General features: G+C 48.4%; 1 protein-coding gene across 7 annotated transcripts in view; it reads left to right on the top strand.

The window, feature by feature from the left end:
• The first annotated feature begins 1,023 nt into the window (after positions 1 to 1,023).
• ILDR2 (immunoglobulin like domain containing receptor 2) overlaps positions 1,024 to 6,000 on the top strand; it is a 60,081-nt gene continuing 55,104 nt past the window's right edge. For 5 of the 7 annotated variants that reach the window (XR_012380524.1, XM_073899949.1, XM_073899948.1 and 2 more), the window contains exon 1: positions 3,706 to 3,922. The gene's annotated coding sequence lies outside the window, so the exon portion shown is untranslated. Of the gene's footprint in view, positions 1,114 to 3,705; positions 3,923 to 6,000 lie in introns of those variants that run through there. The other 2 variants (XM_073899947.1, XM_025877689.2) reach the window with 2 other exon arrangements.

Below are 6,000 nucleotides of genomic sequence, written 5' to 3'. Positions count from 1 at the left end.
TTCGGGTAGCTTGGAAGGGGCAGAGACAAAGATTTCCAGCAAGGTGGAGACGGAGTGCTGGAGGAAAGGAACAAGGGATCAGAAAGGTTGCGAGGACAGGGTGAGGGCAGTGCAGGGCGGGAGAGGAAACAGAAAATAGCACCCCCAAAAATGAAGTTCTGTTCCCTCTAGGGGCACCAATCAGAAGATTTGGGGAAAAAAAATCAAGTCAGTAGGAAGTTTAAAATATCTAAGGCAGTCGTCATTGAAAGAGGGTAAATGTATATAAGAAGAAAAGCAAAAACTCTTATTTCCCTTAGCTTCGGAATAAGATCATTGCCTCAGTTTTGTTTTGTTTTTTCCTCTTCCAAATGAAGGACCCCTAACACTGGCTCTTCTCCATGCTGGCTTTAGGTTTGGGGGATGGGGGTGGGCAGGGCTTGTCTGCAGAGTTAGCCTCTTCTCTTGGCTGCTCTGAGTTCATCCCTCCCACATTATTCAAATATGAATCATCTCTAATTTCAGGGTTTGGCTGATCCATGTCTCCCCACTCCCCTGGCCTCCCAGTGCTTTCCACTTTCACCCTCACCGATTTTGAATGTCCTTGATTTGCCTCTACTTCTATGTTACCATACTAGAAGGGAACTTAGGCCTGAAGCCTGGATCACCACCTCCCTGAGGTCAACTAGGCATCCTGGGGCGGGAGGGCTCTGAGTCCGAGATGCTCTTCCAGACACCCCAGGGTGTGCCCAAGGAAAGCACTTGAGGGATTTGCAGGGAGTGGGAGCAGAAGGGGTTCATACGGCCCTGCTAGATGGCTAACAGCTTTTTATGAGCTGGAATCACATCACTGGAAGGGGCCACAGGCCATCTAGGCCAGCCCTCTCAGTTTATAGAAATTGAGGCCCAGAGAGGTAATAGGCACACAGCAAATGTGAGATGGAGCCGGCACTCGAACCCAGTTCTTTGAACCGCAGGCCAGTCCCATTTGCACTCTGCTGAGCTGCCTCTCTGGGGTTTTTTCATTGCAGGGGGTTCTGTTTTGTGTTTATTTTGAGGGGAATTGCTGCTTTGTCCGTGTCTTCTTTGCTCCGTACCTGGAGAGGTGGCCCCCAGCCTGGTGGCAGGCAACAGGTTAGTTACGAGGGCCATCTCAGCTGTCTGATGGCTGGGCTTCTGTGCTCTGCATGTGGGGCTGGCTCTCAAGATCCCATCGAGCACGGCGGGCATCCCCTGCTCCCAGCTTCAGCTTCCCCCTGCATCCCCTCAGGCTGTCAGGTGTGCAAGCTGGACAAGAGGCCTCTCAGCCTCAGCAGAGTAGAGTAGCTAACAATGGCGGCTGCGGCGGGGTGGGGGGAGAGGAGCAGTCAAGGATGAGATGCATTCAGACTCATCGTTCACAGAAGAGCCATGAGAGGAAAGGTAAGAAATTTCAGTCCGGCCCAATCAATGAATTCTCTCTTGAGGGGGTTGTACAAAGGGAGGGAGAAAGGGAAGGACAGATTAAAAATGAGTCAGAGAGCTGGGGGGGGTAGGGACGGGACATGTTCATTCTCCTTCTCCCTCCCTTTCTCCTCCCCCACTTTCTCTTCCTCTCCTCCCTTCGCCCTCCCCTGTTTGTCTCTCTTAATGCAGGCTGAGCAATTTCTAATCAACCCTTTAGTTTTTTTTTCCCCTCAGCCTCAGGCAGCTCCTCCCTTGTCTTTCGTTGCTAAAGTCGGCCTCATGATTTCTTATTGTCATTGTGATGCTGCTTCCTGTAATAAATTGTTGTTGTTTTGAACCAACACAATGCTTCTCAGCTGCTGTTTGAGCAACAGGTGCCATCCGGCAGTAGGACCTGAAGGAGGGTTCACTCGGTCTTTGTTCCTGAATGCGGATGGCGTCTCCTCCTTTCCTGGCGGGAGAGGCTGTGAGAAACCCTGGCGCTGGGGCCCCTCGGCGAACACACTCACAGGCAGGAGCAGGCGACGCGTTTTCCTGGAGACTCCTGGGTCTCCCTGTGATGAAAATTGCTTGCTCTATTAGCATTTCTTTTGGTAGCCTTTGGGTTTTATTCATTCATCTATTCATCCACTCTACAGGCACATACTAAATTCCTGGGCTTGCTAAGCGTTAGGCTAGGTGCCGAGGATAAAGAGAGAGAAAAGACCCAGTCCTTCCCCTCCAAGAGTTGTCAGTCGAGTCAGTGACTCAAGTGAGTTTTCTGGTGATTTTGATTTGGAAGCAGAAGGTCTTCCGATGAGAGCTGTGAGAGCCACACAGGGGCCCGGAGAGCATGGAGGGGGCAACCCCAAGCCAAGCCTGAAGTGGAGATTGGCGCCATCTTGAAGGGAACTCTTAGGAGAGGTGGTGGCTGAGGGAAGACAGGTGTTCACGCCTCGTCAGCGGCTGAGTTCCCACCACGTCCAGGCATGGTGCTGGGGTGAATAAGATGAATACGACACAGCCCTGCCTTCCAGCACTCGCAGGCTGGTGGCAGGACGCAGTGATGGAGTAGCCTGTGCCCAGGCAATAAGGGAGCTCTGCACCAAGTGCTGTAGTGTGCTTCACGGTGGCTCCTAACCCAGCCTGCGGGGGAAGGAGGTATCCGGGGGTGGTTGTTACCTGGTCCGGTTTGCATTGCGGTAGATGCATGGTGACTGTGTGCCGAGAGGCTTGGATGCGGAGAGTTCAAGCGTTAATATGAGCCCTGGAGAAGGGAGAGCCCCTTTCAGAGACTGCTGACACCTCAACCTCTACTGTCCCAGTCCCTGTCCTGCATACCTTTTCAATTTCTCTCCCTCTTCTGTTCTTCTTTCCTCTGCAGAAGAGGCCTTGTTCTTACCAGAGCATCTTCTTTCAGCACTCTATCACAGCCCTCCCCACTCCCCTCCTTCTCTCAGCCGGATGCTTCTCTCTGGACCAGAAGAGAGGGCTTGTCTCAGTATCACTCTTTAGATTTTAGACTCACATGATTCTGCTGGTTGGCTAGTTTCTACAGACTTGGAATTATTACTAGCAGCAGTCTTAGTGCAATACTGTGCTTGTAGTCTTAGTGCAAGTACTTAGTGCTCAGTGCAGTGTTCATAGTGTTAGTACCGGGACTTGGTCGGTGGAAGGAACCCTGACCTAGGAGTTAAGGATTGGGTTCTAGTCCTACTTGCTCCATAGACTGACTGTGTAACCATGGGATCTGGGTCTCATAATCTGTTGAATGAGATGACTTCTGAAGTCACTTTCAGCTCTAAGATTCTATGGTTTAGAATCTTTTCTCCATTTAATTTTGGTGAGTTGGAAGTCACAACTAAAGAGTGACAGGTCCAGTCTTCCTTTTATAATTCACCCAGTGAAAAGCCCTTTTTTTTTTCAGCCTTTCCCTGATCCTTAATGATTGGAATGAAAGACACCAGCTGGGGAGGGAGAGCTGTTGTCAGGATTTTCAGAGAAACAGATGGAATAGCACTCAGGGCTTGGTGGATAGGAGAGGGTCCACTCTGAATGATGAAATGTGGTCATACCGGGGACCGGTAAAGGATGGCAAGCACTTTGGACCAGGTGGGATGAATCCCACTATAGCCACCATGGCCCCAGGATGTCCCTTCTAGTCTCAACTCACCTTTTCACTCCTTCCAACATTTTAGCTTTTATGCCTCCTTTTTCCCCAGTCAAGAATATAAAAAGAGGTATGATGTGGTTGTTGTTCTTGCTTATTTATATGCTATAATGCTTTTCTTTATGTTAAAGGACTTTCATCTACATTATGCCTTTTGATCATTCTAAGCAAGAATGGCTGCTACTACCTCCTTCTACGTAAGAAGACAAAGGCTCAGAGAGAATACATAACTTGTCCAAGTCCATGGCATCCTATTGATTAAAAGAATAAGAAACAGTGTCGCTGACTTAACATGACTTGGTTGTGTCAAGGGCCAGAATCCAAGGGAAACATTCTTTTCTGCTTACGGTGGGTCAAAGTGGAACTCTTGATTTAAGTGAACATACATGGTGTCTGCTATGGGGCACTGGGTAGTGAGGCTCAGAATTCATAGATCTCAGGGAAATGTTGCAGGGAAAAGTGAGAAAAAAATAGCATTTAGATTTTCCAATTAAATTCTAAGATCTAAAGGAAAGGTGCACATGAGAAGTGAGGCACAGGAGAGCAGAGGATGTGACCCAGTGACAACAGATACTGCTGGCATCTCAGAGCCCATCTGGGACCAGGGGCTGGTGCTGTGCACCCAGGAGCCACACAGGATGTAGCTGTGGTATACGTATGCTTAGCAGTTTGGTCTTCAAGATAGCTTTTGGCTCTCTGAAAATGAAAGAAGGCATTTTGGATGACTAGTCTTCTTTATGGGCCAAGAAACAAAGAAGAACCCAGAAGAACCTGCTGCTTCCCCTGTTCTGCAGTGTCCACAGTCCTGCAGGAAGTGGTGCTCTGCATTAGGATTAGAACCCTCCATTCAGCTGGGATCCTGCATCATCACTCCTCCCATGCCCTTGGCTCACTGGGAGGCAGACTCAGAGGCAGTGCAGGGAGAGGGATTAGATTCAAACTGACCTGGATTTGAATATTAGCGTAATATTTTACCCTATTTTCTTTGGCTTTTTAAAAATGGGAAACCAATTTACCTTACAGGGTTGTTGTGATAATTAAAGTGGAATTATGTAAAACTCCTAGCACAATGTTTGGTACACAGTAGGCCCTCAGTACTAACTGTGAGCCCCAAATAGGTGTATTAGTCAGCATTTTGATACAGCAATGAGCAACCTCCACATCTCAACATTTAGTTCTTGCTCATATTACAGGGGAGCTGAAGTCAGCTGCGAGTCAGCTGTGAATTGACTAGGATTGGTAGACCTGGCTCAGTTCCAAATGTTTTCTTATTCTGAGACCCAGGATGAAGGATCAGCCACTGTCTGGGCATGCTTTTGTTGTGGCAGAGGGCTCAAGAGGGCAGCGGGAGGGCCTAGAGTGACCAGAGCCAAAGCATGCACATGCCTTTTAAGCTTCTGCTTGGACATGTCTTATGGCATGCATGTCATGCAGAAAAGCCCAGGGTTTTTGGAGTGGTTAAGTGCACTCTGCCTATAGGGAACAAGGCAAGAGTCTGGAGGGAAAACTAATTGGGAACAACCAATATGATCTATTAACTAGGTTAAATCATTCAACAAATGTGTCGAGTACTTACTATGTAGCAGAGTCTTTAAAAGGCTGCAGGGGAGAGTTTGTTGTTAATGACAGAGACGGATAGCTAAATAGGAAATTCTCAGGCAAATGCAATGTCCTTCTCCGGGGTGCCATGACTGCAATAAGAGCAAGAAGAAACTTCTGGAGGAAGTGATCGCTGAGCAAGTTTGGAGGGATATGTAGGAATTGCTGGGGGGAAAGTGGGATGGAAGAAGGGGAATTTACAGAGGGAACAGCATGTGCAAAAGCCAAGAATCAGGGAGGATGTGATTTCTGAAAATTACAAATATTTTAGTATGGTTGGGGAATGAAAGACAGCGGCCCTCTCTGAAAGGGGGCCAGTTGTCCCTTGTGTTCCTCAAGTGGCTGGAAGGAGTCTTTAAAAGGGTCAGAGCAAAGGTGTGCCATGACCAGATGTGCATTTTGGAAATCTCATTTGGACCACTGTGTGGAGAGTGGGTTAGAGGTGGGCAGACTTGCAGCAGAGACTATCCAGGAGGCTCCTGTGGAAAGAGAGACAAGGCATAGCGAGAGCCCAAAGTCACAGGGTGCAGTGGGGATGGGAGAGGTGGGCCGAGTGACTGGAGATGGAGGGAGTGGTGGTGGCATGGTTGGATGTGCAGATTGAAGGGGCAGGAGTGTCAAAGATACCTTCAGGTTTGTGGCTTGGGATTGCTGGGGATGGCATTTATGGGCATGAACTAATACAGGAGGAGGAACATGTAAGGGAGGGAGATAAAGGTTTAATATTTTGCATTTAACTAAAGGACAGTCTAAGTTGCTGTAACAAAGAGAATCTAAAATGCAGTAAGTCACACAAAATAATTTCTTTCTCTCTCCTCTAACAATCC

This window comes from Callorhinus ursinus, unplaced genomic scaffold (genome assembly GCF_003265705.2).
Source record: "Callorhinus ursinus isolate GAN/ISIS: 27379988/994484 unplaced genomic scaffold, GSC_fseal_2.0 scaffold13, whole genome shotgun sequence".
In the NCBI taxonomy this organism is placed as follows: Eukaryota; Metazoa; Chordata; class Mammalia; order Carnivora; family Otariidae; genus Callorhinus; species Callorhinus ursinus.
Note: the sequence above shows the minus strand (reverse complement) of the source record. Positions and strands in the feature narration are given on the sequence as shown.